The sequence below is a fragment of the Canis lupus genome, chromosome 2, assembly GCF_003254725.2.
Source record: "Canis lupus dingo isolate Sandy chromosome 2, ASM325472v2, whole genome shotgun sequence".
Taxonomy (NCBI): Eukaryota; Metazoa; Chordata; class Mammalia; order Carnivora; family Canidae; genus Canis; species Canis lupus.
The window spans coordinates 77697574-77721221 of record NC_064244.1 but is presented as its reverse complement, the minus strand read 5'-3'; the positions used below and the strand labels follow the sequence as shown (position 1 = coordinate 77721221).

The window sequence follows — 23648 nt, the reverse complement described above, 5'->3', positions numbered from 1 at the left end:
TCGAGGGGCGGGGCCCGCGGCCTGGGCGGGGGGGGGGCTTCCGCCCGCCGCGCCCGGCGCCCTGGGGCTGCTGCAGGCGGGGGCGGCCGGCCTCCCGGGCGGGGACGCGGAAGGCGCCGGCCCTGTCCGCCCCGCCCGCTGCACGCGCGCTCTCCCTCGCGGACCCGGAACTGGCGCTGCCCCGGGGCCGGTCCATCCCGGAGAGAGCGGCAGCGCGGGCCCGGGGGGGAGGGGGGGGGCAGTTGGATCGCCGCGCCGCCTCCTGCAACGTGCGCGACCCGGAGCAAGTGGCTGCACCTGAGCCGGATCTCTAAAAAAGGGAGTCTCGGGCCACACGCCTCGCTGAGCATCCCAGGCCCTTTTGGAGGCGCCGAAAGAAAGCAGAGGTGCACGGGACAGGAGGATGCCCCCAGAGCTACCTGCTGCAGCGTAGCTGTGGGGACCACACAGGTAGAAAATCAGATCCATAAATGCTAGGAGTTTGCGAGCATTTGTAGAGGTGCTACAGAGAACCAGCCCACTTGCCCGGTGGGGCTGCCTTGCTCCACAGAGTGACTCAGAAAGTCTTTTTTCTTCTTTCTTTCTTCTTTCTTCTTCTTCTTCTTCCTTTTTCCTTTTTCCTCTTTCTCTCTTTTCATGCAACAGCCGTTGAGCTTAGTCTAGAAGGCAGGAGAACTGGGACTCTAGCCTTGCTAATAAGCTAATAATACCTGCCCTCCCCGGCTTGCTCACTCTTTTTTGTGAAAACCGAATAGGTCACCTGTGAGGGGATTGTAAACTGTAAAGGGTTGCACAAATGGCGGAATGACCCCACGCCAGGCCATATCCTAGGCACCCCCCTCCTAAGGGAGCTCATAGTCCAATAAAAGCTACCAGTGGCATAAAAAAAATCGATACAAGTAAGTGTTTAAGGCCTGTGTTACGGGAATTCAGAGAAAAGAGTGGCACTTAGGAATTCTTTCACTTGGTCAACATTTATTGAGCACCTGCTGTGTACTGAGCACTGTTCTGGGCCCTAAGGTTAGAACAGTGAACAGTGACAGTCCCAGCCCATGCTTTTGCAGAGAATGGTTGGAGGGGAGACCATCAGCTACTAAGTAAACATAGTGTCAAAAAAAAAAAAAAGTAAACATAGTGTCAGGTGGTGATTAGAGATGTGGAGGAAACTAAAGTTGAGGGAATTGGCAGGCAGGTTAGTAAAGTGGGGCCTGGGAAGAGCTAATTTAGAAAGTAACAATCAGAGGGCGGCACAAGAACCAGCAAGGACACAGACCCAATGGGGACAGTCCCGTCCCTGGTGTGTTCATGGACCAAGGAGGCCAAGGTGACTGGCCCAGACTGAGCAGAAGACCAGTGGAAGCTGAGGTCAGAGAGGTGCCAAGCAGTGACAGGATGGGGCCCTAGGCTTGAGAAGGATCAGGAGGCTGCTGTGTCCTCAATGGACTGTAGGGGGCTAGGGCCAGGAGAAAGCTACTTAAAGCGTGTATTATTTATTTAAAAAGCACTTAAATGGGGCTTCCTATGTGATGAACACTGTTAAGTACTTTACAAATAATAACTCATTTAATCCTCAAAACAAAGGCCCGAAGAGGTAAACTGAGAGTCACGCAGCAAAGAACTGAAGGTGCTTACACCAGGGCAGTAGCAGCAGAGGCAGCAAGGGAACATCACCTTCTGGATATTTACTGATGGCTCGGTGGTGGGTGTGAGAAGGGAGGAGTCAGGGATGATGCTGAGATTTTTAGCTTGATTAACACCAAAAAGATTTGTCGTTTATTGGTCTGTGGAAGATTGTAGGGAAGCAGGGTTTGTGTTGGTTTTTTTTTGTTTTTGTTTTTGTTTTTTGGTTTCTGTTTTGTTGTGATGGGGGCAGGATAAGAATGAATCAGTTTGGGGCAAGTTATGTCTGAGATGCCTATTGGAGAATTGAATGGAAATGTCTAACAAGTAATTGGACATGGAAATCTGGAGCTGGGGAAGAAGTTGGAGTTGCTATGAGAACTCTCAGCTAATAAATGACATTTTAAAGTACTTAAGGGCACAAGACATCTAGGTGAGTTCACTTAGAAGGTGAATGTAGAGAGAAGAGGTCAAGGTGGTAAAGAGGAACCAGCAAGGAGATGGAGAAAGTGTGACCTGGGACGCGGAAGACCAAGAGGAGATGGTATCCCTCCTTGTAGCCATGGGATCAGGGCATGAAGGAAAGGTTTGTGAAAGAAATAACACTTGAATTGTTTATTTGAATAAAAGATTGATAGGGAACCTTGCTGTTCCAAATGCATTACCTGTATATTCTCATCTAATTCTCATTGCAACCCTGTGAGGTCAATGCTATTAGTCCCATTTCACAGATAAGGGAACTGAGGCACACAGAGGTTAAGTCATGTGCTCAAAATCATATAACTAATAAGTTCAAAGCCAGGCAGTCTGGGACCAGAGCCCACATTCGTCACCCAAGGCCTGATCCTGTCGCTTCCCTGCTCAAAAAATCAAGTTCTCTGCTTTGAAAATTAAGTTATATCATAGAGGGCTCGGAGGACAGGCTATTCCATCTCTCTCAGGCAGCCCCATTTCTGCTTTGAATGCATCTGCTGCATTCCATCTTTACGGTCCCACATCCTCAGCTTGCATATAGCGCTATTCCCTCAACATTTCAGCCTGTTTGGGGTCCATACTGGTGGTCTCTGTCCCTCCTTTACTCTCTGCATCAGCTTGCTCTTTTAACTGGCAAACTATTTTTATGTTTCATAGTTCAAACCCAATGGCCCCATCTTATGCTTTAACAATGACACCTCATTGGACAGGTCCCCGGCTGGTCCCTAGATTGGGTCCCCACAGGTTGGATTCCACCCATGACCAGTCCACTATTGCCATAGGCATGAGGACCATGGGCATTAAACATGACTGCCTACCAGGGGTTGTGGGTTGGCAGGCAAGCACCATAGATATTTTTAGTACTCTTTCCCTTCCCCTCCTCTTTCAAAAGCTCAGCCCTCCTTAAAGTTCATGCTATTGTATTTTCTACCTACCACCCCTCCTTTTTGCTCTCATGAACTAACCTCCTCCTCTCCTGTACCAGTTTTTATGACTTCAACCTCCATAAGCATAATCCATCAGAAATCTTATTGATCCCTCACTGACTTCTTCCCTATCAATGAGTTTTTCCTTCCTTCCACCCTGGGTACCCCGGGTACTTGCTCCCATCCATAATTGCACTCAGAAAACACAATCCCAAATAATCTCAAGTCTGACTTTAACCTCATTACTGTCGTACCACACACAAGCATTTCTTCAACCTCATCAAGCCCTGCAAATCTTGAATCTTGCCAGATCCTTGTATTTATCCTCCCTCTCATGCTCCCCTCCCTCCTCACTCAGTAATAACCACTACACTCGCCTCCTTGCAAAAACCACTAACCCTTTGCTCTCTGTTTTCCTCTAACTTGTGCAAACATAGTTAAGCTCAGCTATTCCCCTACACTCCACCTGCATCGGAACATCTGAACAGTGCTGGAAAGTTGAAAGTGACTGTTGTCACTTTAGTTTGATGTCCCCAAATTTCAAATGAGCCCTGGCAAGCAATCCTCCTCTACTTCCCCGCCATTTTCAGTTCCCCTTGAATTGGACATCTTCTTGGATTACTAACAGTGGTTTTGGATGTTTTACTATGTCTTTGGAGACACAAGAGAACCCTAGAATTAGCCAGCTTCGAAACTCTCACCACACTGAATCCTAGAGACAAGGGGTTTAAACCACATTTCAACGTTCTAACTCCATATACTATAGTTTCAGTGGGATTCAAGGGTCTTGTTACCAAGAGTACCAGAAGGAAGGAACTCTTCCTGGTGATTCCATCTTCCCCACCATTCACCTGGTTCAGAGGTCACTTCTGGGATATCTCCCACTTAGGCATACTCTCTCTTTTCTACAGCTCAACCATTCTCAGATCTTTAGTTTGACAGAGTTGAGCCCACCCCCAGCTCCAGAGGGGAGGATCCTGATTGGCTGAAGCCAAAGTAATGGTCTTGGCCATACTCATCATTTTGGGGATGGACCCTTACCCTGAGTTGGGCTACAGTGCTTTCTGCAGAACAATAATCAAAGTAAATTCTGTGGGACGCCTGGGTGGCTCAGCAGTTGAGCATCTGCCTTTATAAAGCTCAGGGTGTGATCCCGGAGTCCCAGGATTCTCCCATCTTATGTTTAAAGGAAAAAAAAAAAAAAAGAAAAAAGAAAAAGCCTACATGAATGCCATAACCCCTCCAGTCTACTGCCCATCTTCTGCCTCCCACAGCTACACAATTGTCAGAATTTCCTCTCCCCACTTCCTAATTTCCCATTCTAGTTCATCACTCCTCCACTGAAATGACCCCAAGGTCACCCACACCTCTATGTCAAACCACATGGGCTTCACTCAATCCTCACCTCCTCTGACTCCCCAGGATCATTTGACATTGTTGGTCATTTCTTTCTTTCTCCTTGAAGCCTCTTCTTCCATTGGCTTCCATGACATCGAGTGACTCTCCTGGTCTTAATCCTACCTCTATACTGCTGCTTCTCTGTGTTCTTTCCAGACTTATTACAGTCATGCATTCTGCGTAAGCTCATGCAAAGCAATGAAACAGACTCCTTTTGGGTCTCAGAAACTTCTAGTCATTGGGCCCCTAAGCAGGACTGGGAACAGGCAAAACAAAATCCTGATTTCCTTTGAAGACAGAACACTGTGTGGTTTGTAGAGGAGGCGGTCTTGGCTAGACAGCTTAGATCAACTTTTTCCACCCCTTAGCTTAGCATCTTGAAAGAACATGTAATAAGAAGCAGGGAGGTAAATAGGCCACTAGCAATCCACTTCTTTTTAATACATCCCCAGAGTCAGGGCCAGAAGACATCTCTGTCTGAGGTTAGACATCATCATCTCAGGGCTTTTGTTGTGGCTTTTCGAGTAGGTACCTGGGAGAACTCACAGCTGCCTTCTGCTGGACCAGAACTGTTTGTATCCTGACCATCTGTGGGGTCTTGCTTAGAGTTACAAAAAGACCTCTCACATGTGGGCCAGCTGTTGGAGTTTTTATATGCATATTTGGGAGAATTCATGTTTAGTTTATTAAGCTGGCCAGCCAGCCGCCCACCAGGCTTGGGATGGGCTTCTTCAACATGTCTGAGGCTTACCCTTCGTCCATGTAGTTTTCTCTGACAATTCTCCCTCAAAAGCTGAGTTTGGGGCCTCCCACTCTGTGTTCCTCTGGAAATCTTGTACTTTCAACACCTTTACGGTTGCAATTTGCCCCCACTACTTTCTGGGCTCCTCAAGGCAGGGGCTGTTGAGTCCTCTCACTAACAGCTAGCATAGCCCCTGGGATATGGTACTCTGGGAATAAAGCCTGTCGGATGGTGAGCCAGAGAACTTCCAAGCACAGTCGTCCAGGATGCAAGCCTCAACTCCTCCAGAGTGCTCATCCCTCATTTCTAACCAGTGTTGCAAATGAAACTAAACCAGATGCAGAACTGACGTAGGAGCTGGTATTGTGGCAGGACTAAGGGACCAGTATAGTAAAATGTTGGAATAATGAATCAGAGCAACAAACAACTGAAAATCAGATGTTTAAAAATACCGTTTACCAGGGCACTTGGCTGGCTCAGCCAATAGAGCATGTGACTCTTGATCTTAGGGTCATGAGTTTGAATCCCACTTCATAGAAATTATTTAAATAAGCAAACGACACCATTTACTGGTGCACCTGGGTGGCTCAGTCATTTGAGCATCTGACTCTCGGTTTCAGCTCACGTCATGATCTCAGGGTTTTGAGATCCAGCCTCCTGTCAGCTCTGTGCTTAGTGGGGAGTCTGCTTAACTTAAGATTCTCTTCTCCCTTGGGGACGCCTAGGTGGTTAAGCCTCTGCCTTTGGCTCAGGGTGTGGTCCCGGAGTCCCAGGCCCAAGTCCCACGTCAGGCTCCTTGCAAGGAGCCTGCTTCTCCCTCTGTCTATGTCTCTGCCTCTCCCTGTATCTCATGAATGAATAAATAAAATCTTAAAAAAAAAAAAGGGGGGGGGGTCCCTGGGTGGCTCAGCAGTTTGGCGCCTGCCTTCAGCCCAGGGCATGATCCTGGAGTCCTGGGATCGAGTCCCACGTCGGGCTCCCTGCATGGGGCCTGCTTCTCCCTCTGCCTGTGTCTCTGCCTCTGTGTGTGTGTGTGTCTCTCATGAATTAAAAAAAAAAAAAAAAAAAAAGATTCTCTTCTCCCTCTACCCTCTACCCCTCTCCCTGTGCTTGCTCATGCACACTCTCTCTCTCAAGTAAATAAATAAATCTCTTTAAAAAAATTTACAATAACATCAAAACATAAAAAATTTGAGCAGCCCCGGTGGCTCAGCAGTTTAGCGCCGCCTTCGGCCCAGGGCCTGATCCTGGAGACCTGGAATCGAGTCCCATGTCAGGCTTCCTGCATGGAGCCTGCTTCTCCCTCTGCCTGTGTCTCTGCCTCTCTCTCTCTCTCTCTCTGTTTCTCTCATGCATAAATAAATCTTAAAAAATCTATATATATATAAAAAATTCTTAGGGATCCATTTAATAAAAGATGCACAAGTCCTGTGTACCCTGAAAACTAGAAAACACTGCTGAGAGAAATTAAATCACTAAATAAATAGAGGTACCCTATTCATGAATTGGAAGACTCAGTACTGTTAAGATGTTTATTCTTAACATCTTAAGACCTGGTGGCTCAGTGGTTGAGCATCTGACTTCGGCTCGAGTCATGATCCCAAGACCCTGGGATCGAGTCCCGCATTGGGCTTGCCTCAGGGAGCCTGCTTCTCCCTCTACCTACGTCTCTGCCTCTCTATGTTTCTCATGAATAAATAAATAAATAAATAAATAAGTAAATAAATAAATGATTTTTTAAAAAAGATATTCATTCTAATGATCTATGGATTCAGTGAGATCCAATTTAAAATCCCAGCAAGTTTTTTTCGAGAAATTGCAAAACTGGTTTTAAAATGTATATGGAGGGGAACCTGAGTGGCTCAGTCTGTTAAGCATCTGACTCTTGATTTTGGCTCAGGTCATGATGTTGGGGTTGAGGGATCAAGCCCTGCTCAATGCTCAATGGGAAGCCTGCTTGAGGATTCTCCCTCTCTCCCTCTAACTGCCCCATTCATGCTTGCTCTCTCTCAAATAAATCTTAAGAAAAAAAAAAAAAAGAAATACACACCTGATTTTTTAAAAGATTGTATTTATTTACTTATTTGAGAGAGAACACAAGCAAGGGGAATCACAGAAGGAGAGGGAGAAGCAGGCTCCCTTTTGAGCAGGCAGCCTGATATGGGGCTCTATCCCAGGGCCGTGGGATCATGACCCAAGATGAAGGCAGACACTTAACCAGCTGAGCAACCCAGGCACCCCAACCTGATTTTTTTTTAAAATGTATACAGAAATGCAAAGGCCTTAAAATCTTGAGGAAGGAAAATAAAAGTTTGAGGACATACATTACTTGATTTCAAGACCTACTATAAAGCTGCAGAAATCAAAACAGTGTGTCATTGGCAGAAGGATAGATACACAGATCGTTGACACAGAAGAGCCCAAAATTAGACTCACACATATACATTCAAATAATTTTTGATGAAAATGCCAATGTAATTCAATAATTAAACTGGGAAAGAATAGTATTTTCAACAAACAATGCCAGAAGAGCTGAAGATCCATATAGAAAATAATGAATCTTTTTCTTTAAAAAAAAAAAAAAAGATTTATTTATTTGAGAGAGAGCACAAGTTGGGGGAGGGCCAGAGGCAGAGGGAGAAAGAAAAATCTCAAGCAGACTCCCTGCTAAGCCTGAAGCCCAAAATGGAGCTCCAACTCACAACCCTGAGATCATGACCTGAGCCAAAACCAAGAGTTGAATGCTTAACCAACTCAGCTACCCAGGCGCCCAGAAAAAAATGAACTTTGACCCGTACCTCACACCATACATAAACATATACTCAAAATGCACCGTAGATCTGGGGTACCTAGCTGGTTTGGTTGGAGGAACATGTAACTCTTGATCTCTGGGTTGTGGGTTTGAGCCCCCCCATTGGGTGTAGAGATTACTTTAAAAATCTTAAAAATGAAACGAACAAGGGGTGGTAGAAAAGGAGGTGGGGGGGGTGGGGATGACTGGGTGACAGGCACTGAGGGGGGCACTTGATGGGATGAGCACTGGGTGTTATTCTATATGTTGGCAAATTGAACACCAATAGAAAATAAAATCTTTTTTAAAAAGTTAAAAAGTATCAAACTTATGGAAGAAAGCATGAGAGAGAATCTTCACAACATTGGGTAGATAAAATGTCTTAGGATATAAAATACACTAGCTACGGAAGACCCAGTAACTAGAACTTGATTAAAATAGAACTATCTTCCTTTTCCAAAGATACCATTTAAGAAAAGGATTTCAGAGCCATGTAAAGCATTATTTAACCTCATATAGGACTTTAAATCTTTTTGAAAGAAAATGACAGTTTCTTCACTATGCAAGCTTCAATTCTTCTAAATAAATAAACACAAATATTAGTTTCTTTTTTATTCAAGGAAATCAATGGAGTGCATAGCATAAGAGGACCCTTACTGAGATTGTTAACTCCCAGGACCAGGCGAGACCCGGTGGGTGACCTATTTATTTAAGGCAATTCATGTCATTACAGTCAGAAAGACTCCAGATTCTGGACAAAAAGGTCAAAGGCGGAGTAGTGTCGGCAAGTATCTGGCCCAGCAGGTAAAGTGACTGTAAGCAGGGAAAATGAATCACCAAATCTGAAGGCAGGCCAATGGGGAATGCAAAGGAGAAAAGCAGAGGGCATGGTGGGTCAGGTTGACTCAGGGCAGAGGCCCGGAGCAATGCCAGTAGCAATGTTGCCCATTTCAAACATTCACTGGTGTTGCCTGTTTGACAGCTTAAAATAGCCAGATAGGATCAGATATACTTGATCTAAGATCCTATAAGGTCTGGCCCCATTTAAAATCTATATGGATCAAAAAAACTGATTGCCAGATTTCTCTGTCAGGCACCCCTCCCTGGACAGCTGCCATTACACTTCTGTTGGGCTTCATCTGGATGACTTTTCATCCTCTGCCCCACACTACCTGTGACTGCTGCAGGTATGCAGCACGGGCAGGTCACACATCCACCTTTTCCACTTCTTCCTGGGCGCAAACATAGTCTGTATTTCCCAGCATCCCTTGAGGTAGGTTGTGGTCGTATAACTGGCATGTGGGAGGAAGTGACCTGAACCACCTCCAGGTATGGCCATAAAATGCCTCTTGTGACCTGTGCCATACTCTCAATCTCTCTCTTTGTTCATCAGCCAGTTGAAAGCAGAGGATGTGAGGGAGGACTCCAAAGTGGAAGAAGCCTGAATCCTCTCCCAGGACAATCCATTGAAGTATCCAACAAGACTGTCTCGGGGAGAAAATAAACCTGTATGGTCGTTAGCTACTAAGAGGTGGGGGCCGTTTGTTTCAGCAGCTAGCATTATCCTAACAAATAGAGGTCTAAAGAGCTCCCCATGATAGCTTCCAATATCAGGAAACGTTTGGGGAGACCAATTTAAGCAGGATTTCCACTAAAGTGTGAAGGTTCCATAGGTATCTCAAGGTAGAGCCAGGAAGGCAGGACAAAGATCCCACAGCTCCAGGATGGTTTGGAGAGATCTGTCTGACTCCCAAGCCTACGCTTTTCTCACTCTTCCATATCACCCCAAAACAAAGAGGTACCTAGATATTTTGAGTGATGATCATAATGAGGATAGACTCTAGGGTTCTATATAATTTACTCGCCCACACATTTGTGCTATATATTATTGCAGGGCTTCCACCACTTGCCACAAGTGAGTGAGATTGAATATAATGACACCCTGGAATCCTCATTTTTTTTTAAAGATTTTATTTATTTATTCATGTGAGACACGCAGAGACATAGGCAGAGACACAGGTAGAGGGAGAAGCACGCTCCCTATGAGGAGCCCGATGCGGGACTCGATCCCAGGACCCCAGGATCACGCCCTGAGCCAAAGCCAGATGATCAACCGCTGATCCACCCAGGTGTCCCTGAGTCCTCATTTTTGTATCAACATCATCTCCAAGGGCTCAAAGACCAGTAGTTAAAATTATTATCAATTTCCCTAGCCCGCAAACTAAATGTTTACCATTTAATCTGGTAAAAGGCTCTTGGGACTATGCCATAAATGTAGAGGTCTTCCTTCTCTAGCCACTTCTTCCTTTCTACCTCCAACATTCCAGTCATAAACTGGGCTCTTTGATGACTAAATGCATCTTCTTTCTCCCTGGTGATGTTGAGAGGTCAGGTGACTGAACCTCCATATCCTGGTTTCCACATCTATAACATGGGGGTATCATACTTACCACACACAGTTGTTACGATATTTAAATAAGATAATCAATCAACTGATGGCATACAGCATGCTATTCGTATTTATCCCCTGCCCCCCAACAATCTTCACTGTTCTCACCAAACATCAAACGAGTCTTGGCATTTTGTAAACACATTTGCCAGTCTTATTAGGGTGTGCATGCATTTTACACCTATGTATATGTCAGCCTGTGACCTTAAACTCCAAATAGAGAGAAAATCCATGGTTGCTAAATATTTATGGATTTCATGACCACGGAGTGAATTCATTATTCCAACCACAATAAGAGATCATTGAGGACTTCCTATCTCATGAGTTTTATGCAAGGAGGCTCTGGGCATACGACTGTCTCCGCCCACTAGGACCATCAGAGAGATGATTTGAAAAGGCATGACAGCTTATCATTCTTCAAAATAGCATTTTAAGCATCTGGCTACAGAAAAACCCGCTCACCATAGAAAAATTACAGATAAAAGCACTGCAAAAAGAGAAAAATACCCAAGAAACCATCACTGTTGTCTTTTTAGAACCTACCCTTCCCATCCTTTTTGTCTGTTGCACATATATAAATATTTTACAAAAGTGGCATATTTTTGTAACCTGCTTTTTTCCACACCTAATAACACATCATGAATATTTCACACGTTATTTTTTTTAAAGATTTATTTATTTATTTATGAGAGACGTAGAGAGAGAGATAGAGAGAGAGGCAGAGAGAGAAGCAAGCTCCATGCCGGGAGCCCGACGTGGGACTCGATCCCGGGTCTCCAGGATCAGGCCCTGGGCTGAAGGCAGGTGCCAAACCGCTGAGCCACCCAGGGATCCCCTATTTCACACGTTATTAAAGAGACTCCAATGGCATAATTTTCCGTGGTGCCTTAGTATCCATAATATGGATAGGTCACGATTTTTTTTAAAAGCAACCCCCTCATGTTGTATGGTTAGGTCATTTCTGATTTTTCACCATCATTAGCAATGAGCGTCTTTGTGTGTACTCCTCTCATCACATCCCTCATTATTTCCTTAGAACCCACAAGTAGGGATCCCTGGGTGGCGCAGCGGTTTGGCGCCTGCCTTTGGCCCAGGGCGCGATCCTGGAGACCCGGGATCGAATCCCATGTCGGGCTCCCGGTGCATGGAGCCTGCTTCTCCCTCTGCCTGTGTCTCTGCCTCTCTCTCTCTCTCTCTGTGTGACTATCATAAATAAATAAAAATTAAAATAAAAAAAAAGAACCCACATGTAGAAGCTAGCATCAAAGGAAGGGCACATTGTCAAGTTTTTTCCTACCCATTGCCATGTTCCCTATTATGAAAGTCATACAAATTCACAACCCCACCAGCAGTGCATAAGAATGCTATAATAAAGGCTTTTGTCCACGATGATGATTATAAAAAAAAATAATCAAGAAGATAAGCATTTGCTAAAGGCTCACCCCACGCCAGCTGTGTTTATTTGTTGAACTCTGTAGCCATGTTCCTTGGACCAAACACTGAAGGTCCTTCAGACTCTTAGTTTATTTAGTGCCTCTTTCAACACCCTGAAACTTTGACCCAAGTTTTATCTGAAGGAAAGGAGATTTCTGGTAAATATGGTTTTCAGTTTGGAAACTCAGCTCAAGCACTTCCTCCCCTTGTCCCAGCATGGACCACCTCTGTGATTTTAACTGCTGGGCATCAGTCAGGAGGAGCTGCTTCTGCCTTGGAGTGGAGACCTTAAGCGCTTATAAGAAATGAAAGAGCTGGTTTGGGGTGAAAAAGTCGTGTTCTGAGGTACAAAGGAAAAACCAAGAACAACCCAACGGTTTGGAGTTTCATTTGACCTGCTCTGATAATATCGCTATGGCGATGGTCTCCATAAACAGTTTGCAAAATAGCAAGATGAAAAGGAACGAACAAGTTCCACCCAGGAGATCTGGAGTTATTTTAGGGATCAAGGCAATGTCGTCTGGGGTAAAGATGGAATGCAAAATCTGTTCTTTTAATAATCATCCTCTTCTTTTGTGAGGCTGAACAAAGGCCCAGCAGATCGGTTTGTTTGTGCTGAAAGAAGCACTGACCCAGCGTCTTCAGGGCTGAGGAGGAGGAGCGGCCAAAAGAATGGAAATAATGGTTAATAACAGATGCTGAGATGATTCTTCTCACACCCTTGGCCTCTGAGACTCTGCTGAACCCGGTGTGGAGTCCAAGGGTGGAACACGGGTGATGTTGTCGGGAAGGGCTGGCCTGGTTGAGAGGCTGAGATTGGGACCCCGGGGAGCTGAGCTTGGTTGTCTGCCCCTGACCTTGATTCCTGGGCCAGAGGGGGTGGAGGGAAGCATCTTCAAGGCCACAGCCAGTCTCTGGGGCATCACCATCTGCCGCAGATGACATCTGCCACTCCCATCCTCATGCTGTTCTCTTTGAACCCCTGACTCAGCGAGTCCCAGTCCAAAAAGCAGAACTAGCTATTTTTTGCACCAAGAAAAAAATGTCAGGCAATACACTTGCTGAACTCCTTCCTGACCCTGAAGCTCTTATTCTTTGCACTTAACCCCTTGCTCTTCCCTTATTCTCTTTGGTTCCTTCTCATTCTCTCTTTCTTTCCCTCCCTCCCTCCCTCCCTCCCTCCCTCCTCTTTTAGACTGCTAAATTGCAAGCTCCAAGGAAAAGGGTCTTTGTGCAGCCATGGAGGCAGGAATAGTGCCTGGCACACAGAAGGTCCTCCATAACTGCCAGCTGGTAGGAACTGGATTGAAAAGCCCATGCCTACCCTAAAGTGGGCATTTCCCCAGCACACCTGGCACAATGGCTGTTTGTTTATTCACTCATTCAACAAATATTTATTGAGTACCTACTAGGAACCAGAGCTTCTGGTGGGGACTGGAGCTACAGGGATGAGCAAGAACTGGGGGCCTGCCCTTACAGAGATCACCTTCTTGTAGACTCTAATGCCTTGCTGGCGACCACAACTGTCGTCCTATCACAGAGCGCTCTCTGACCATTGGACATAAAGTCACACTCAACCCCCTTCTCAGTTTAATTTTGCTTCCCAGTACTTCTCACAGGACATGATATATGTATAATATGTATGTATCATATATATTTGACATATCAAATATATAAAATTTTTTTTTTCATTTTTGGTTCATTTGTTAGTCTTCCCAGGCAAAAATATACCCTCTTTGAGGGTGATTTGTCTGTGGTGTTCACTGCTGAATCCCTAGCACCATGCCTAGCACACAGCAGGTGTCCAACAAGTATAAGTCAAATCGGTTTGTTCAATTCCCTGTGCAGTCCTCTAGAACTTTCTAGCAGAAATCTCCAGGGAATGAGCTGAGAAGAACTCCAGAAGATCTTAACAACAAATTGCAACAATCCAGGACTTTACAGTTTATAAAGCAGAAAGGAATCCAGGGGTAAGCAGTGGCCTTCACCCCCATGATTTCCTTTATATTATTGTAAAGTAACAATAATGATGCCTACCTTTGGGAATTGCCGTGGCAACCGGATAAGGGGATGTGTGCTAACCATATGCCCCTGGAACCTGGTACCCAGCAGGTGCTCCAAGCCTGGGGAGGAAAACTGTTGTTTCTTTGTTATTGAAGCTTCATCATTCCGTATGGACATTATTCTCCTTTGTCATTTAGCCAACAAGGAAAATCACTCACAGAGGCTTAATGATTTGCTCACAGTAGCTCAGGGGAGACTAAAATCCCCAGAGGGGCAGGATTCCAAATGCTGTGCCTTATCTGTATGCCCACAGCTGCCAACTCTGGCAGTAAAGTGCATTTTACCAGCACCTTCTAATTCCTCCTCTGCCCTTAATTTGACGTTCCTGTTTTCAGTTGTCACACCACCCTTGTCCCTGGGAAGAAAAGAGCTCCAGGAGGTAAGCCTCAGGGGGAGGATGTGCATTTGGTTAGTTGGCGAAGGACAGATCTCCCTCCCACCCACCTCCCCAGCCTGTTCTGCAGCTTCTCCTCGCCATGCCTCCCCGATTCCTCACAGCTCCCACTTTGGGACCCATGGCCTCCCAGCATCTAAGCCCATGGGGTTCTGGTCCTTCTGGTCCGACCAAGGGAGACCAGCCAAGAGACTCATTAGCATAAACAAATCAGGAAACTTCTCGAAATTTGGAGATCCTCTGACTAGACTGTAAAGACTACCAGTAATTGAACTTCCTAAAAATAATTATATATATATAATTTTTTAGAGGGGGAAAGGGCAGAGGGAGAGGGAGAAGGAGAATCTCAAGCAGATTCCATGTCCAGCAGGAAGCTTGATGCGGGGTTAAATCTTATGACCCTGAGATCAGGACCTGAGCCAAAATCAAGAGTCAGTGGCTTAACCTACTGAGCCACCCAGGCATCTCCAATAATTATATTTATTTTATATTATACATATTATATACTTATATGCTTAATATATACTTGTTATATATATTTTAAAATATACAACAGTATTTAATTCATTGAATATCTCAGTGTTAGGTGGTATGGGAGGCAAGTTACAAATATCCAACTCAGAAAGGCAGATATTATTGTTCCCATTTTATAGATTAAGAAGTTGGAAAAAAAAAAAAAAAAAAGAAGTTGGAGCCCAGGGAGATGAATGATCTCATTGGATGTCATGTAGCTACCAAGGAATGAAGGCTCAGGATTTAAACCCAGGTCTGCCTGCCTTCAAAACTAATCCTCCTCTGCCAGGCAGAAACATGGGGGGAGCACTGGGGAGTTATGTGCACCAGGATACCTATCCCAGCATCATTTTGAAGGAACTTGGAAACATTCTAAAAAATACTGAAATAAGGGGATGGTCCTATGAATTATAGTGAGTGTAGCCAGTAGAATATTTTATGTTATTGAAAATGATACAAAGACTGTGATGACACAGAAAAGTCTTTATGATAAAGGGAAAAGGTGAGCTACAAATATATGTCCATAGAGCTTATAGTTTATAAACATACATGTGCAGAGGACCGAAAGAAAACCTATAAATATGATCCTCACTGTGTGGGGAGATTCAGAGGGATTTTTCCCCCCTCTAGAGACTAATCTTTCTGCAACGTGGTTAAATTACTTTACAATTTATAGATTTAAAAAGTAATTATCATGGGATGCCTGGGTGGCTCAGCGGTTGGGCTGAGGTCGTGATCCCGAGATCTGGAATCGAGTCCCACATCGGGCTCCTGCATGGAGCCTGCTTCTCCCTCTGCCTATGTCTCTGCCTCTCTCTCTCTCTCTGTCTCTCATGAAAAAAATAATAAATCTTAAAAAAACAAAAAAGCAATTATCAGACATGGTTTTCAGAAGTCCTGTAGTTTGGCGCACAGAGCCCAGAAACCAGTATGCATTGTTTGAAGTTGCTAACTAGATAGATGACTTTCCTTTACCAACTGCTCCAACCCTGGAGACCCACCTGCTCCCAAGTGTTAGCTCTTCTTGCACAAGCTCTTGCCCATGCAAGCAAGGGATATCATCCTCACCTACCTCTGTGTCTGCCAATTCAAGGCTTCCATCTGCTCTGACCAACATGGCAGCCATTGCCACGTGTGGGCATTTACGTTTAAATTAATTTAAATAAATAATTAGGTGCGTTGGTTTCAATGGCCATATTCCAAGTGCTTGACAGTCACACTCAGCTAATGGCTACTATAGTGGACAGCACAGATACAGCATGTTTCTAATGTAGCAGAAAGTTCTATCAGGTAGCACTGATCTAGCGTCTAGACTGAAGATAATCTCTTGAACTTTGGACCCCAGCCACCTGTTACCAATGGATTGGCTGGACCGTGACTTACTTTTCCATCCTAAGATTTTACTCTCTCATCCCATCTATACACTCTAGAGAGTTCAAGAGTCGGGGAAAATTCAGGATGGCCCCTCCCCACTAAAAGTTGGGATCTCCCAATTATAGCTGTTTGGAAGTGCTTTACAGAGTGAAGATCGATCAGGCAAGATGGTTTTTTTATTATGAATGCTCTCAACAGAAGCCATTCATCGATGTCCACCATGTGCCAAGCTCTGTATTTTATCTTCGTTAATCTCACATTGTGTACCAAGATGAAGACACTGAGGCTCAAAGAAGTAAAAAGCAAAACAAAACTTGCCCAACTTCATGATCCAGAATCCATGCCTTCAGACACCATGGCTCACCTTCTTTCTATCCCACAAATACACCTCAGGGGAAGAGGACGAGTCCAAATCTCAGAAAACAATTCTCATTGGCCCTGCTTGTGTGATATGCCTGTTCTGGGACCAATCACATTGGAAGGAAAGATTATTACCCTAATTGGCCTGGCCTAAGTCATTGTCCATCACTGTACTAGCAGGGAGAGTGACAGTCCCATTGAATTGTCTAAGGTTGGGGAAAGGTGGTTGCCAAATAGAAAGGATGGAGCACACAGAAACCATTGCTATTTGCTACTTTCACCCCATGATTATAATTGCCACAGGGTTTCCCCACATAGTGATCTCATTCATTTTCAAAATTATCTCAGTGAGAACATGGATAGCAATTGCTATCTTTTTTTTTTAATTTTTTATTTATTTATGATAGTCACACAGAGAGAGAGAGAGGCAGAGACATAGGCAGAGGGAGAAGCAGGCTCCATGCACCGGGAGCCTGATGTGGGATTCGATCCCGGGTCTCCAGGATCGCGCCCTGGGCCAAAGGCGGCGCCAAACCGCTGCGCCACCCAGGGATCCTGCAATTGCTATCTTTTATCCAGAACCTAGGAAAAGGCATATACTTTTCCCATGCATTACTCTTGATCCTTATACTTGCACACGTTATTCTTCAATAATGTGATTTGTTTTCTTACTTTGAGTAGAAATAGTCGATTTGATTTCCTGGATACTCAGACCTGATCTTCCTAGGTTCTCTGTGGTCTATTTCTCGCAGCTGGCCCACCCCTGCATTATACGCTAGACTAATTCAAGTCATCCACATATTAAGCATCAGATCCTTTGCCCTGAGGCCTACACCCTCTCTTTGAGAGTTAAATGAATAAGACATTCACACACAGGATTACTCATTAGGTTGGGTGCCAAGGGGCCAATTCTAAAACAGAACTCAGTCTGCAAAGTCCAGCCAGGGGACTGGACAGTTGACCGGAGGCTGGACTGGATGCCCTCCAGAGGGCCCTGGAGAGCTGAGAGGTCTGAGTTTCAATGGTCAGGGGAGAAGGAGGAATGTTCCCGGGCCATGGCTTCTCCTTGGATTGAATCCAGCCTACACAAGAGCCGCTTGGGGCCCTAGTTGTCTAAGTAAACACTGATTCCTTGACGAGTTTCCAAAATCAGGAACAGAGCAACTGTTTGGTTTGAACAGGCTGTGCTCTGTAAACCACCGCCTGCATATCACCAGGGCCCCATGTAAATATTTTAGCTACAGATTGGAAGAACATGACTTTTTTTGAAATCCCATCACTTCATCGTTAGACTTACAATGAATTATGTGTTGTCTCTGTTGTTAAACTTAAAATGAATTATGTGTTATTTCTATTTATTGGGAGGTCCAATTCTCTAATTTGATTATAGGCATCTTAGATGTGTCTCTACAGGGACCGTTAGGGTTTAGGAAAAGCCCGGTAAATAACATGCCACTTTTTCCTGCTTGAATCTGGAACCAAATGAAGAGACGACACAGGAATCGAGTTGGTAGAGACGAAAGTATCACTATCTATAGAGCTGATTATGGAGATGTTGGCTTTAGGGGTATGACTTAGGGTCTTTGTAATTCCTCCCTCCAGAACGAGGCAGATGTAGCCACCCAGTCTGAGACAGCATTGGATGGGGGAGCCCCATGGAGGAACAGAGAAAACATTTGTGTTGCCAGAGGGAAGAAAGGAAGGACAGCACTGAGCCACCAATCAATGAATCCTCCTTCTCTGGGAAATAGCGAGACGGGGGACAGAGAGCAGCTGAGACGTTGGTGTGGTGGATCTCCTGCCACATGGAAACGTGAAGGCAGAAAAAAAAGGATGTTCTCCACCAATAGACACCTTGACAAATGTGAGGACCTGGTCAAGGATCCTCCCCCAGACACAACTTTTTGGCAAAGATGACAATTCTTTGAATTGGAAAGCAGAACTTGATTTTGAAGGAAAGTTTACCATCAGGCATAGCTGCAACGATACTGATAACCCTCGGGCCACATTAGAGGTAGATAAACGGAGACTCAAATACTGTCCCCATTATTGCTTGGATCACCACAACGACATCACCTGCCAAGAACACGACACCTTCTGTCCAACAGCAGACAAGACCTGTGTCACTAAAGGACAGTGCATTGAGGGGCGATTAGCATTATGAATTTCAAACCTGATCCTTTATAAGTTTCCTCTCTTGGTTATGTGGCAGACTGGGTTTCTCTGGGCTCTGCACTCTCTCTGCTCCTTCCCATTGTCAACCCTGGAAAGAGATGAGAAGGTGGGTCTTTTTTTTTTTTTTTTTAAGATTTTATTTATTTATTCCTGAGAGACACACAGAGAGAGGCAGAGACACAGGCAGAGGGAGAGGCAGTCTCCCCCCATGGGGAGCCTGATGTAGGACTCGATCTCAGGATCCCAGGATCATGACCTGAGCCGAAGGCTCAACCACTGAGCCACCCAGGTGCCCCGAAGGCAGGTCTTTTAATGTAATGCCCAAAGATCTGCAAGAACCTATCGATATTGGTTGGACGGAAATAGGTGGTATGGACTCAGTCGTAAGGGTTTGCGGTAGATGGAGCCTAAGGCTAGATGAAAGAGAAAGGCCAAGTGAGAGAGAGAACATGTGGAGAGCACAGGAATAGTCTAAGATGTCTTACATCATCCTCTTGACTGGGAAGCTGTTTGTGATTAGGGGGCTACGGTAGGGTGGGCAATCCCCTTGGAGTAGACACTAGCTGTTTGCTTTGCAGAGGCTGCCGGGCATAAGGACAAGGTTTTACTTACATGGCTTCACCATCCTCAATTATCAGTGGCCTCTCTACCAAATTCTTTTCTCCACATTGATGACCAAGTCTTGTCCTTCTTTCTCTGCAAGATCTTTCTCCCATCTGTCTTGTTTCTATTTTCACTGCTCACTGACTCCCAATTGAACTTAATGGAAAAACTTCTTACCTAGACTTCCTGCCTTCATCACCTCCTGTCTGCACCTCCTGTGCATTTCCTACCAGACTGATCTTTCTGAAAAACAGATCTGATCTGCTCAAGGCCCTCTGTTATTCAAAGCTCCCTGCTTGCTCCCCATTGCCCATAAAATAAAGTCTGAGATCCGAGGTCCTCAGGCAAGCATCCAACTTAACCCCCGCTGTTATCGTTCATACATCCTGCACACTAAGCTTAGAATGCTGGATTAGAAAGAAAGAGGTTGGGGGTAAACTGGACAAATGAACCAGATTTGCAGGAAACTCGTAGGAAGAAGAGAAACCATTTGGTATTTTTAATATTTACTGGATCTTCTTAAATGTCCAGCCAGAGGGGAATGGTGATTTATGAAATCTCTGCTTATGTTATATCCTTACAGTTTAAATTATGTTTACAGTTCAAAAACAGGGTAATTTGTGTTGAAGAGAAACCGTGGTACATTTATATGGTACTTTACTCTGAAGCGATCTAAAAATCAGATTTTGAAGAACACTTTTGAAGTATACTCTGAATGAGATTGTAAAGTTAAAAAAAAGTAGAAAAAAATTTGTTATTATAATGGTTTCCACGAAGAGAAAGTAGACTAGAATGTACTACAAAAATATATTGTGTGGTAGGATTATAAGAGACTTTTCATGCATTCTTTATACTTTCTTATATTTTCAAATGTTCTGCAATAAGCATGTACTATTTTTATTTTACAACCAGAAAATAATGTTTACAAGGTTAGTCATAAGGAAATGCAATTTGTTATGATATAAATTTATTTATTTATTTTTAAGATTTTATTTATTTATTTGAAAGAGTGAGACAGAACATGGATGGGGACAGGCAGAGGGAGAGGGGGAAGCAGACTCCCCACTGAGCAGGGAGCCCAACGGGGAGCTTGATCCTGGGACCCTGGGATCATGACCCGAGCCAAAGGCAGATGCTTAACTGACTAAGCCACCCAGGCACCCCAAGAGGTCTTGTTTCTTAGAAATACGTAATGTGAGGGACGCCTGGGTGGTTCAGCGGTTGAGCATCTGCCTTTGGCTCAGGCCGTGATCCTGGGGTCCCGGGATTGAGTCCCACCTCGGGCTCCCCACAGGGAGCCTCCTTCTCCCTCTGCCTATGTCTCTGCCTCTCCCTCTCATGTCTTTCATGAATAAATAATTTAAAATCTTTAAAAATAAATTTTAAAAAAGAAATATGTAATGGCACTTACAAATGGAAGGATTTGACATCTGAGCTCTGCTTTAGGATAACCCAGCACATTTCAAGCTTTGGTACAGAAAGGGTCTTCCATAAGTTGACAACGGTTGGTGTTGGGGAGTGGAGGGAATCATTATATTATTCTTTCTACTTCTGTGTATGTTTAACAATTTCCATTAAAATGTCCAACTTTTCACCCCTACTTCCAGCCAAAAGAATGAGAACTCACCGTCGTAAGTAAGCCTCCAGAATTACCTCTTCTGGAGCATAGACGTCCCATAGTCAGTGCTCGCACTTTCCTGTAAAGGAGCACATGGCTGAGATTCTCCAGTCCACAAACTTGCAAGTCGAGACCAGCGTTCTCCAATGGAAACAGAATGCAGACCACATACGTAATTTACAGTTTTCTAGGCCATTTTAATGAGCGTAAAAAGAAACAAGTGAAATCAGTGTTAATAACAATTTTACTTGAACCAGTATTTCCAAAATATTATCATTTCAACATGCCATATAAAATTATTAATGAAAAAATGTTTTTAAATAAATAAAAATTTAAAAAAATAAAAAATTTTTTTTTCATCCTACGTCTTTAAAATCCGGCATGTATTTTATGCTTACAGCATATCTCAATTTGACCTTGCCACGTTGCAAGTGCTCAACAGCCGCATGTGGCTAGCTGCCACCGCATTGGACAGTGGAGGCTTGCGTACCACGTGGTCAGAACTCTGGATTTTTCTCTATCCTACTTCACACACATGGTCTAGTTCTTGGGCTGGCTTCTTCATGGCTGTGTGAGGACTTCCCATCGAAACCAGAGCGATGTATTTCTAGCTCACGATGAACAGGACTGAGACTCTGGCAAACATCTTCCAATGTCTCACTGACCCATATCACCCTAGACCTGCTGTCCTTGAACCAATCATGGGCAAAAGGCACAAGATTGCCGTGATCGCATAGAATAATCAGAGGCTTGGTGCTGGCATCACTTCCTTGAGTCTCACAGCTATTAATCAGTAGGGGAGGAAGGTAATGGAAGTTGAGGCGCCAACCCCAAAGTCTATATTAGGGTAGGTTCTGGCCCCCAGGACTACCGTCCAGAGTGCTCAAAATTTTCTCCGTGATCCCCGGGAACAGCGAACACAATTCCTTGGTGTGGCACCTTTAATGACCTTCCCCACAAAGGAGTGAAAAGCTCATTAATAGGCCAGCTCGGGTGGCTCAGTGGTTCAGTGCCTGCCTTCAGCCCAGGGCGTGATCCTGGAGACCTGGGATCGAGTCCCACGTCGGGCTCCCTGCATGGGGCCTGCTTCTCCCTCTGCCTCTCTCTCTCTCTCTCTCTGCTTCTCTCTGTGTCTGTTGTGGATAAATAAATAAAATCTTAAAAAAAAAAAAAAAAAGTCTGTGTCCAGGCCAGCCAGCGTGAAGTTGAGCTACTGACATAGATCAGTAAGATTTTCCTGAGGAAACAAAACCCCCAAATCCCATTTTCTTACAGCACAGCATAGATGAAACAGCCCTGCCCTAGCCTCTCTGCCTGCCTCTCATTAGCTGTGGGACCTTAGGCAGAGCACTTAGCTGTCCGGGCTACGTTTCCCATTTGTAAAATACGGGGTTATATTACCACAGGGGTGGTCAACCTCTGTTCTTCCTTTTAATGACATTTTACAAGAAAGCCTGACATATAGAACAGATAAAAGCAGAGCTTCTCTGCCTGCAGTGAGGACAGGGACCTGGCCTCTCCATTAGTTGGGACACTGCGTCATTCTTTTTTAAATTTAAGACTTATATTGCACTTACAGTACGCCCAGCTCTGTTTTAAGAGCCTTATATACATAAATTCATTTAAAATTTCATTTAAAGCCACCTAATGGCCCTAAGAAGTAGGCATTATTCTGATCTACCATTAACATGAGGCAATCAAGGCCCAGAGGAGTCAAAGGTCACACAACTAGTAAGTAACAGAGCTAGGATTCAAAGCCAAGACCCAGCTCCGGTTCCTATCACCTCAAAGCCTTGTGACAGGACGTCTGGGTGGCTCAGTGGTTGAGAATCTGCCTTCCGCTCAGGTCTTGATCCTGGGATTCCTGGATCGAGTCCGCACCAGGCTCCCCATGGGGAGCCCGCTTCTCCCTCTGCCTGTGTCTCTGCCTCTCTCTCTGTGCCTCTCATGAATGAATAAAAACAACAAACAAACAAACAAAAAGCCTTGTGACTCCAGAGAGCTAGATGAGGCTTAAGACCCCCTCCAGCCTTCCAGTCTGTTGATCTACCTGTGACAATCTGGCTTGTTGCTTGTTTGTTGCAGCATTGTGACCTCGATGCAGAATTTCGTTTTTCAGTTGGCTCCATCAGTTAAGTGTCTGACTCCTCAGGGTCCTGGGATCCAGCGCTGCACTGGGCTCCTGGCTCAGCAGGGAATCAGCTTCTTCCTCTAACCCCTTCCTCCCACCTTGTGGGCTCTCTCTCAAATAAATAAATAAAAATTTAAAAAAAAAGGGGGTGGGATTTCATTGTTCAGCCTTCAGAATTCTGTGTGTGGCTCAAGGGTAGAGGTGGTGGGGGAGGGATGGAGAGAGAGGGCTCTTCTCCAGACCCTGGAGGAGTCTAAGTCCACCTTATCCCACACTTCGCCTGAAGCCTGGTCACTCTGACTCCCACCTGTGCCTCCTTAGCCCTATTCCATGACCCCAGGAGGGACACATTTTCCTAAACTATCTTCGGGCTTCTTGGCTAAAACTAGACACTTGTGATCTTGTGATATAATAAGAAATATATTTGGTCTCTGTCCAGTCTCTGGCACAGAGCTCCTAAATCTTTTGTCATTTCCTTAAGTGATAAGAGCAATCAGAACATCTTTTATTGTAATATTTGGGTTTTGAAAAAAAAATTTGGGTTTTGTCCCCAGTTCCTGAAATAGCTCCAGAGGGATAAAA

At 44.8% G+C, this 23648-nt stretch overlaps 1 long non-coding RNA gene across 2 annotated transcripts; it reads left to right on the top strand.

Annotated features, from left to right (window-relative positions):
- The first annotated feature begins 187 nt into the window (after positions 1-187).
- LOC112660249 (uncharacterized) lies at positions 188-23160 on the top strand. Of its 2 annotated transcripts, XR_003136794.3 has the most exons (6): positions 188-450; positions 9345-9482; positions 12415-12582; positions 13683-13804; positions 18142-18820; positions 20925-23148. It is a non-coding gene; the product is annotated as an uncharacterized LOC112660249 (long non-coding RNA). The 2 variants fall into 2 exon arrangements; XR_004813894.2 differs by lacking the exon at positions 18142-18820 and having other exon boundaries at positions 20925-23160.
- The last annotated feature ends 488 nt before the right edge of the window (positions 23161-23648 follow it).